This window comes from Tiliqua scincoides, chromosome 7, assembly GCF_035046505.1.
Source record: "Tiliqua scincoides isolate rTilSci1 chromosome 7, rTilSci1.hap2, whole genome shotgun sequence".
NCBI lineage: Eukaryota > Metazoa > Chordata > Lepidosauria > Squamata > Scincidae > Tiliqua > Tiliqua scincoides.
Window position 1 is genome coordinate 2,772,189 of NC_089827.1, and position 11,663 is coordinate 2,783,851.

Sequence of the window (11,663 nt, forward strand, 5' to 3'; positions counted from 1 at the left end):
GCAAGTCTCTGCTCATTTCACCCAGCTGGACTGAGGCACAAGAAGGTCAAATGATTTGCTGGGGCTTGTGCTGGGAGCGAGTGATTTGCCTGTGATTTCCTCTGTTCCCATGCCTTTGCTCCAGCCATCTCTAATGAGCAAGCACGGTCCCTTGAGATCATGGCACTGGATTTCATTCTGTATCATTAAATATGGAAGAACACACTAGTTTTGTTACTTATATTCCAAAGAGGCCTCCAGTCCTCACATAATACGCAGCCTCAGTGGCATACCTTGGGGAGGGTGCAGAGCATTTCGTTTTGCCTGAAGTCTCACCGCAGCTGCAAAGCATTCCATTTTGCTCCCCCTGCCTGGAGTGGCTCTGAAGAGAAGGGGGGGATCTGCTTGCATGCTGTGGTGAAGATCCCTGCAAAACTTAGTGATTTGCACCCCCCTCTAGTATACCGTTACACTGTCCGAGGTCATTTTTCCCTTTGCCTCTGCAAGCTCCTTTCATAAGACAGACATCTGTGGGTGCCATTTTTCTTATATTTTATCTGTGTTCCTATCAAGAGGGTTTTTTTTGGGGGGGGGGTTAATAGAGAGCACTGTAAGGGAAAGACAAATGCTGCTGTTGGAATTGTTAGCAAGCTCACCAACTGTACAACACAAACAAATATTAACTCAGTTGACCACAGCTCATAACCATAAGGGGAGGGGATGAGGCTCCCCACAAAACAGTCTCGGGACTGGAGGACGTCATCCTGGAGAGGAGGGAAACAATCCCCTAGGGGGGATCCCTTCTCCAGGGGATGGGCCCGTATCCGAGCGCACTCGGGATACTCCTCGGCGGGAGGGGGGTCGGGGGCTTCTTGTAGTGGGGGATTCAATTATCAGAAACATAGAGAGGGGGGTTTGCGACGGATGTGAGGACCGCATGGTGACTTGCCTGCCTGGTGCGAATGTTGCGGACATCACTTCTCATCTAGACAGGCTGGTAGACAGTGCTGGGGGAGAGGTAGCGGCTGTGGTGCATGTTGGCACCAACGATGTGGGCAAGTGTAGCTGGGAGGTCCTGGAGGCCAAATTTAGGCTTTTAGGCAGGAAGCTGAAAGCCAGGACCTCAAAGGTAGCGTTCTCTGAAGTGCTACCTGTTCCACGCGCAGGGCCAGCTAGGCAGGCGGAGATCAGGGGTCTCAATGCGTGGATGAGACGGTGGTGTAGGGAGGAGGGGTTTAGATTCGTTAGGCACTGGGGAACGTTTTGGGACAAGCGGGGCCTGTACAAGAGGGACGGGCTCCATTTGAACCAGAATGGAACCAGACTGCTGGCGCATAACATTAAAAAGGTGGCAGAGCAGCTTTTAAACTGATCCCTGGGGGAAGGCCGACAGGAGCCGAGGGGCATCCGGTTCGGGACTCCTCATCCCTATGGGATGAGGATGGGGAGGTTAGAGAACAACAAGACAAAGGCAGGGTAGGAGAAGAAATTGGGAAAGGTAGGGAGATGGGATGTGATAGACGGTTTGGCACAATGAGAGGATGCGGGGACAAAGGAGTGAATAAGCAGCCCATCCTGGGGCATTCCGTGTATAAATGCTTTTATGCGAATGCCCGAAGTCTACGAGCAAAGGTGGGAGAACTGGAATGTCTGGTGACAAGGGAAAATATTGACATAGTGGGCATAACGGAAACCTGGTGGAATGCGGAGAATCAGTGGGATACCGCAATCCCGGGCTATAAACTCTACAGGAGGGACAGGCAGGGGCGTGTTGGAGGTGGGGTGGCCCTTTATGTTAAGGAAGGGATAGAATCCAGCAAAGTAGAGATTGAAGGTGGGTCCGACTCCACTGTAGAATCTCTGTGGGTTAAATTACCAGGCTTGAGCAGCGATGTAATACTGGGGGCGTGCTATCGTCCTCCAGACCAGAAATCTGATGGGGACCTTGAAATGAGGAAACAGATCAGGGAGGTGACAAGGAAGGACAGGGTTGTAATCATGGGGGACTTCAATTATCCTCATATTGACTGGGTCAATTTGTGTTCTGGTCACGATAAGGAAACCGGATTTCTTGACGTGCTGAATGACTGTGGCTTAGATCAGCTAGTCACGGAGCCCACCAGAGGACAGGTGACTCTGGATTTAATTTTGTGCGGTACGCAGGACCTGGTTAGAGATGTAAACGTTACTGAGCCATTGGGGAACAGTGATCATGCTGCGATCCGTTTTGACGTGCACGTTGGGGGAAGAATACCAGGCAAATCTCTAACAAAAACCCTTGACTTCCGACGGGCGGACTTCCCTCAAATGAGGAGGCTGGTTAGAAGGAGGTTGAAAGGGAGGGTAAAAAGAGTCCAGTCTCTCCAGAATGCATGGAGGCTGCTTAAAACAACAGTAATAGAGGCCCAGCAGAGGTGTATACCGCAAAGAAAGAAGGGTTCCACTAAATCCAGGAGGGTGCCCGCATGGCTAACCAGCCAAGTTAGAGAGGCTGTGAAGGGCAAGGAAGCTTCCTTCCGTAAATGGAAGTGTTGCCCTAATGAAGAGAATAAAAAGGAACATAAACTGTGGCAAAAGAAATGTAAGAAGGTGATAGGGGAGGCCAAGCGAGACTATGAGGAACGCATGGCCAGCAACATTAAGGGGAATAATAAAAGCTTCTTCAAATATGTTAGAAGCAGGAAACCTGCCAGAGAAGCGGTTGGCCCTCTGGATGGTGAGGGAGGGAAAGGGGAGATAAAAGGAGACTTAGAGATGGCAGAGAAATTAAATGAGTTCTTTGCATCTGTCTTCACGGCAGAAGACCTCGGGCAGATACCGCTACCCGAACGGCCCCTCCTGACCGAGGAGTTAAGTCAGATAGAGGTTAAAAGAGAAGATGTTTCAGACCTCATTGATAAATTAAAGATCAATAAGTCACCGGGCCCTGATGGCATACACCCAAGGGTTATTAAGGAATTGAAGAATGAAGTTGCAGATCTCTTGACTAAGGTATGCAACTTGTCCCTCAAAACGGCCACGGTGCCAGAAGATTGGAGGATAGCAAATGTCACGCCTATTTTTAAAAAGGGAAAGAGGGGGGACCCGGGAAACTATAGGCCGGTCAGCCTAACATCCATACCGGGTAAGATGGTGGAATGCCTCATCAAAGATAGGATCTCAAAACACATAGACGAACAGGCCTTGCTGAGGGAGAGTCAGCATGGCTTCTGTAAGGGTAAGTCTTGCCTCACGAACCTTATAGAATTCTTTGAAAAGGTCAACAGGCATGTGGATGCGGGAGAACCCGTGGACATTATATATCTGGACTTTCAGAAGGCGTTTGACACGGTCCCTCACCAAAGGCTACTGAAAAAACTCCACAGTCAGGGAATTAGAGGACAGGTCCTCTCGTGGATTGAGAACTGGTTGGAGGCCAGGAAGCAGAGAGTGGGTGTCAATGGGCAATTTTCACAATGGAGAGAGGTGAAAAGCGGTGTGCCCCAAGGATCTGTCCTGGGACCGGTGCTTTTCAACCTCTTCATAAATGACCTGGAGACAGGGTTGAGCAGTGAAGTGGCAAAGTTTGCAGACGACACCAAACTTTTCCGAGTGGTAAAGACCAGAAGTGATTGTGAGGAGCTCCAGAAGGATCTCTCCAGACTGGCAGAATGGGCAGCAAAATGGCAGATGCGCTTCAATGTCAGTAAGTGTAAAGTCATGCACATTGGGGCAAAAAATCAAAACTTTAGATATAGGCTGATGGGTTCTGAGCTGTCTGTGACAGATCAGGAGAGAGATCTTGGGGTGGTGGTGGACAGGTCGATGAAAGTGTCGACCCAATGTGCGGTGGCAGTGAAGAAGGCCAATTCTATGCTTGGGATCATTAGGAAGGGTATTGAGAACAAAACGGCTAGTATTATAATGCCGTTGTACAAATCGATGGTAAGGCCACACCTGGAGTATTGTGTCCAGTTCTGGTTGCCGCATCTCAAAAAAGACATAGTGGAAATAGAAAAGGTGCAAAAGAGAGCGACTAAGATGATTACGGGGCTGGGGCACCTTCCTTATGAGGAAAGGCTACAGCGTTTGGGCCTCTTCAGCCTAGAAAAGAGACGCCTGAGGGGGGACATGATTGAGACATACAAAATTATGCAGGGGATGGACAGAGTGGATAGGGAGATGCTCTTTACACTCTCACATAATACCAGAACCAGGGGACATCCACTAAAATTGAGTGTTGGGCGGGTTAGGACAGACAAAAGAAAATATTTCTTTACTCAGCGCGTGGTCGGTCTGTGGAACTCCTTGCCACAGGATGTGGTGCTGGCGTCTAGCCTAGACGCCTTTAAAAGGGGATTGGACGAGTTTCTGGAGGAAAAATCCATTATGGGGTACAAGCCATGATGTGTATGCGCAACCTCCTGATTTTAGGAATGGGTTAAGTCAGAATGCCAGATGTAGGGGAGAGCACCAGGATGAGGTCTCTTGTTATCTGGTGTGCTCCCTGGGGCATTTGGTGGGCCGCTGTGAGATACAGGAAGCTGGACTAGATGGGCCTATGGCCTGATCCAGTGGGGCTGTTCTTATGTTCTTATGTTCTTATGTGCTTTTCACCCCCTTTAGCTACATCACTGGTTGGGGTTTTCTGATTGACAATATATATATCACCTTCAGAACAGCCTCCGGATAGCACTGTCTGCTATGAATTTGCACTCAACCATTAGTGTTTCAGCTCCGCTTTCAGAGGAGAAAGGCTCCTTTTCCGTTTTCTCCTCCTGACACATTCCCTGCTTGAAACAGTTTCACTTTGTCCCATTCTGTGGCTTTTTAAAGGAAAAAAAAATTGTGGAACAACATTAGCTCAGTCCAAGCTTGTGGTTTAGTCGAGAAATGAAATTCCGGTAAAATCTTGTACCATCTGGCAATGCCCAGTTGGACCAGATTTGTTTGAAACAACCACCTATACACATGTGCCTGCACATTCCCATGCACACAGCTGACAAAGGCTCCTGTGATTCAACAGCACCGTGAATTATGGCACCTCCGGAACTCAAAGGAATCTGTTCAATGCCTGCATGAGAATTACAGCTGTGTGTTCGTGTGGGAAGGACTCTGGTTTCTTTATGATTGGAGGTCTCTACCAAGTCTACTTTTAGTCTTGCTGGCCCCTGCAGGAATTTATTTTAAGCAAGAACCCCAAGTCCAGAACAACCACATACAACTTGAAAGGGAAGCTGCAATCCCAAATTTGGCTGGTTATTTCACACATCACTCTGCAAACTTCAGTCTTCTCCCCCTCACTGGTTCCTGACCACATGCACCTCTTCTCACTGCCCTGTCTGTCTTCATTTTCCTTCTGTCTCAGTCCTCTCCTCAGACAATCATTCTTCAGACCCAGAGCTTGTTCCAACTCTCTGCCCATGGTCCCCCTGCTTTCCTGAGCCTGATGCCTTCTTGGGTCTCTCTCTGCTTTTCCCCTTGGCCTCACTCTCCTTCCTTGCCCAGAACCTTTAGCATATCCAGCTCTTCTCTAGAATCTTTCTGCCAATGGCTCCACCAGAAACTCTGTGACATTAGGCACCAGCTGAATCAGTCATTGTCCCACGCTTCACCACCACAAAGTTTGGCAACACCTTGTAACGTATTGTCAGTTCCCATTATCCGCTGGGATTAGGTTCCTGGAAATCCCAGTGGATAGCAAATGTGTGAATACTGAACCATGGATCCAATGGGGTTAATGAGAGGGGTAGCTCACCTGCCTGCAAAGGAAACAGAATCCAGCAGAGACCAGCATGGCAGAATCCAATACAACAGTGGAGACTTTCAAAAGGGCACCTGCAACTGGCATGGGGCCTTTTAATATGGCAGTGGGAAGCTTCAGCTCCAGGCCTTTAAAAATGTTTTAACTGTTGTTTAACTAGTTGTTACTCATTCGACTTTTGTTGGTATTTTATTGCTCTAAGTACTCAGGCACTTAAGGCATCTATCTCCGGACCAGATCAGACGGAAAGCTCTTCAACCTCTCCAGACTGAGAGCAAAGTCCAAAGTCCAGCTGAAATGTCTGCGTGACTTCCTCTTTGCCGACGATGCAGCTGTCACTACCCACTCTGCCAAAGATCTCCAGCAGCCCATGGATCATTTTAGCAAGGCCTGCCAAGATTTTGGACTGACAATCAGCCTGAAGAAAACACAGGTCATGGTTCAGGATGTGGACTCACCTCCCTGCATTACAATCTCTGCGCATGAACTGGAGGTTGTCCATGACTTTGTGTACCTTGGCTCAACCATCTCCGACACTCTTTCTCTCTATACCGAGCTAAACAAACGCGTCGGTAAAGCAGCTACCACGTTTTCCAGACTCACAAAGAGAGTCTGGTCCAACAAGAAGCTGATGGAACATACCAAGATCCAGGTCTACAGAGCCTGCGTCCTGAGTACACTTCTGTACTGCAGCGAGTCATGGACTCTTCGCTCACAACAGGAGAGAAAACTGAACGCTTTCCACATGCGCTGCCTCCGATGCATCCTCAGCATCACGTGGCAGGACAAAGTTCCAAACACACTCCTGGAACGAGCTGGAATCCCTAGCATGTATGCACTACTGAAACAGAGACACCTGCGTTGGCTCGGTCATGTCGTGAGAATGGATGATGGCTGGATCCCAAAGGATCTCCTCTATGGAGAACTCGTGCAAGGAAAGCGCCCTACAGGTAGACCACAGCTGCGATACGAGGACATCTGCAAGAGGGATCTGAAGGCCTTAGGAGTGGACCTCAACAAGTGGGAAACCCTGGCCTCTGAGCAGCCCGCTTGGAGGCAGGCTGTGCAGCATGGCCTTTCCCAGTTTGAAGAGACACTTGGCCAACAGTCTGAGGCAAAGAGGCAAAGAAGGAAGGCCCACAGCCAGGGAGACAGACCAGGGACAGACTGCACTTGCTCCCGCTGTGGAAGGGATTGACACTCCCGGATTGGCCTTTTCAGCCACAGTAGACGCTGTGCCAGAACCACCTTTCAGAGCGCGATACCAGAGTCTTTCGAGACTGAAGGTTGCCAACAACAAAGTGCTCAGGGCAGTTTTCAACACAGAAATGCTGGTAGGGTAGAAATAGGTTAAGGTATAAAATAAATACCTTAATCCCCTGCACCTGTGGGGGGATATGTTCCTGCCTCCCCACACACAGATACCAAAACCACAGATAAAAGTGAACCCTATACTTGAGTGGCAACAAGCAGGCCCTTCCTGTTAGTGCTGTTTCTTATCTGTCTCTCCTTGCAGGCCTCCCTGTTACAGGAGCACATGAGAAGCAGGCAACCACAACACTAGACTAGGAGTACACTACCAGGAAGCCAACAGAGTTAACAGGTAAGTAATGGGTTGACAACAGCTACACATGCCCTAGAACAGCATTTCGCAAACAGGGTTGAGACCCACTTGGCGGGTCATGACCTAATTTCTGGTGGTCCCACAGAGCCTCCATGAAAACACAGGTGATGGGAAGATCAGATAACAAATTGCCTCAAGCCCTGAGGCTACTCAAAAATCAGATAGCTGCCAACTGCCCTGTAAGGAGCTGAGCTCCTGCAGTTTGCAAGATGGTGTAAATATAAGGAGATCAATGTTTGAGCCTCTTTTTTCTGGTGTGCTTTTTTCCCCCCCAAGCCTGTCAATGACAGGAAGTGGGGGCAGGTGAAGACAGGGTCACATAACTGTGCCCCTCAAGCCTTGAGCCTATTCATTAGGGCTGCCTCATTATGAGAAATGGATTGAGGTTTGTTTAAAAAAAAAAAATTACATATAAATTACTAGTAAATAAATAAAATATTATTTCTTTCAAAATCACTTTTTTTTTTTTAAAGTCTCATAAAGTTAGATGGGTTCCACTAGAGCAGGGCTTTCAAACTGCAGCCTGGGGGCTACATCTGGCCTGTCCCAAGATTTTATCCAGCCCTCAGCAACTTAATCTTATTATTAGAGAATTTCTAATGTTTGACATTTTTACTCACTATATAGCATTTCTCAGCTGAAGTGCAACACTGTTTCTTTGTAATTGTCACATTCCTCCTTTGTTCTGAATCATATCCTGCTAATTACAAAAAGATCCAAATAAAACTTATTCTTTCATTTAAATTTCATTCATTCGTAAATAAAACTGATTTCTGGTCTGTGATAAAGTCCAAAATATGCGATGTGATCCTTGAACTGAAAAGTTTTAACATCCTGATGTTAAAATACAGCATTTGCTGAGTGATGTTTCCAGCAATGTAACTGAGAGGGTGGTGGTTTATTTACAGCAAACTGTGGCAAAAAGAATAAGAGATAACACCTAACTGACAGTATATCTTTATGAGGTAAATACTCTGAACCTCCTTCATCATCATATAGCCTTTGTATTAATATTCATTACCTTAGGTCTGCATCTGCTGCTGCTGTTGTTGTTGTATCTGTATTATATGCCAGTAAAGGTCTGTTCACTTCGATAACCTTTATTGGCATATTGGGAGTCCACAAGCAATAATAAATATAACATAACAAATAAATACAGCTTTACAAGGTATTAGCTTCTGACCTTTGCCTTAGAAACTACCATTAAAAATTCTGCCACCAAATTGGTGATGGAAGGGGAGTAATCGCTAAGGAGAATTGGGAAAGGATCAACAAGGGAAACAGGAAGAGAAGAAAGAAAAGGGTCAAGTAAGTGGGACCTAAGATTATGATGGGCAGTGCACCGAAGAAGGATATGATCCAGAGTATCTGGTTCAAATGAACAAAATAAACATAATCTATTTGGACGTGGGGTTTTAGAAAATCTCCCTTGGTGTACTGCAGATGGTCTGTTTGAGTTTGAGTACTGAAAAATTTGGAAATCTCTGTCCTAGAGTGTCATTTTTAAAAATGGATCTCACTGCTAAAAAGTTTGAGAACCACTGCCCTAGAACATGTAGTCAGGTTCCGAGTCTACAGACTGATTAAACGTATAAGAAGGAGGGGGGAGGGAGGAAGAGAGAGAGGGAGGGAGGAAGAGCAGGAGGACAAGAGAAACAACCTGATTAGCTTAATAAGTAGAGTGTCCGTGCACCTAGCTGCCTAATCACAGGCACAGTCATCCAGCCAGAATGATCAGCCACGAAATTTACTTGAGGGCAGGTTTCCAAAGCAGCAGAATTAGCACATGTGCAACAGTCCTTGCTACAGGTTCTTGTTGACAGCCATTCCAGACTGAATATGCTTCCGTGATGACTAAAAACATGAGTTTTTAATTTAGAAAGAGCAGGCCCATTGCCAGCAAACTCTTTTGCCTGTGCGGGTGAGCATGTGTGTCCCACAATGACACCCACACAGGGAATCTCAAGTGTGGGGAGATCTGGTTTGAAATAAATGAAGAAAGAAAAGAAGAAATTGAAATACAGAAATACACAGGAACAAAGACTGCCAATTTGTCACTAATGCAACTGTTCCCTCTGTGGAAAAGCAAGTTTACCCTTTATAAAATTTTGCATGCCTTAAACATTTATGAAAGTTTACAGCACTGATCCTTAGCAAGCAATGGTAGCCTCCCCAAAGCACATACCAGTTTGCATCAGCAGATACATCTAGCCAGTCTAATGGGGCCCAGATTATCACTATGATTGGGTGAGAATTCTCACCCAGATGTACCTGCTCCTGCATGTGGCCCTCCCTTGCTGGATAGAGATGATCCCTTCCTAGTGGGTCTGATAATTTTACATTTTGGTCATTACATTAAATATAGCTGCAAAGTTCCCAGCATCAAAAGTAGGGATGGGAAAGACACCTGATGAGTCTCTGAAGGGTCAGCCCAAGATCTCCTTACCTGGTGCTAAGCCAGACTTTGCCCCTCCTATTCCTGAATTGGAAAGGAAGAAGGGGGTGCTCTAACTAATACTACTCCTCTCCACCACACTTCTTCCACTCCACCCCCTCTTCCTTTTTGAGAAAGTGGGAGGAACATTGGAGGCAAGTGGGGGGGGGGGGACGACAGTGGTGGACTTCCTCCACCCAACTGTTGACCATCATGGATGGGATGGCCCTAGTTGGCAGTCCAAGAATTTTGGGGTATTGGCAGGACTTGGCGTTATACACTTTCGTAAGAACTGAGCTTACATGTCCTCATTATCTGCAAATTTGGAACCTGAGGATTTAAATCACAGTGGGTTCCAAATCTGGATTGGACCAACCTGTGGATTCACTTGTCCATGGCGGGGGGGGGTGCGGGGTGACCAGGAACAGATGCCCTGCAGATTCCGAGGTGCGACTGTATATTATCTCCTCCTGTCTCAATGAACCAAAACCTCATTCTTTGACACTAGGAATTTCAGTTGCTTTGGAAAATAGGTGTTAAAGACAGGAAGATTGCAGAAGTGCCACATTAGGGCAACGGGAGGGGAGATGCAGACCGACCACACTAGAGTCTGGCAGTCTTCCCTGCCACGGGATCTGGCAAGCCGAGCTCCTCAGATGCCAAACCAAAAAGCCAGCTCTGAGTGAGTCAATGGGGTGACTCATGTCGTATTGGCCTAAGAGGCCGGCTGGCCTGCAACTGAAAGAATTCCTTCAGTAGACTGTGAGTACAAAGGAAACCTCTGGCACTTCAATACAGCCAGAGAAGGCAGGATTTTATTCAGGAAGGATTCTGTAACAATGAGTCAGCAAAGCAGAAAGAACAGAGGGTATGCCCTCCAGACAAGAACCACTCAGACCTCCTGATTCCTCCTGGGCCATCACAACCACCTGAAAGATGAGAACTTGTAACATCAGTTTCAGCTCTGGTCTGGGCTATGTCTGATCACAAACCACTATCAGTTTTGATTTACATTTTCCTACTTGATGCTTAGACAAATACAGGCTAATTATTTGCGAGGGGGGGGGGTTCCAAGCACTCATGTGGATGGCAAAAAAAAGCACTATAGCAAATCAATTTCAAAAACAAAGTTTCTTTGCTCCAGTGATTTAAAAACAGCCTTGCTGTCCTTTTGACTCTAAGATAAGAGTCATTAAGAAGACAGTCCATCAATTGGTCCTCCTCCAACCACTTCACTCAGCCCCTCCCTTCACCAGTGCAAATCTGCTCAGGGGGATGGGAGGGGCCACAGGATAAAGAAGGATTGATGGATTGTCAGCCAGCTGCTCTCTCTCTCTCTCTCTCTCATTAAGGAGGCTATTGTTAAAGGACTGTTCAGTTTTTTAAACTGATTTTAAAAGGGTGCATTCTCCCCTTCTGCAGGGATCAGCACATTCCTTCTCATTTGCAGGGGCCATTCATGTTGAGTCAAATCCGTGTATAAATAGGCTGGACCTGTATCTGTATTTATGTACAACATCTTTATCAAGACAGATTTATTTGTTCACCTTTTGTCCTGATGAGACTCAAAATTAAAGATAACAATCAGATTGTTGATAGATATTGAATCAAAAGGAAGGTTTAAAAATTAAAAAATTCTACTGGAACCACAATGTTACAGTTAAGTCAAACATGTAGTCATTTACATGGCATAGTCCTTTCATGGGACTCTACCACATCAGTATGCACTTGGGGAAATTGTTTATTGGACTGAAATCCCATGTCAAAGTCTTTGCATGAACAAGAAAAATTCTTTCTTGAGGAAATTCTTATTCCTGGTGTGCTTGCTTTGCTTGGGGAAAGCTATGACGTCACAAATTGCTATGATGTCACAGGTTGCTTTC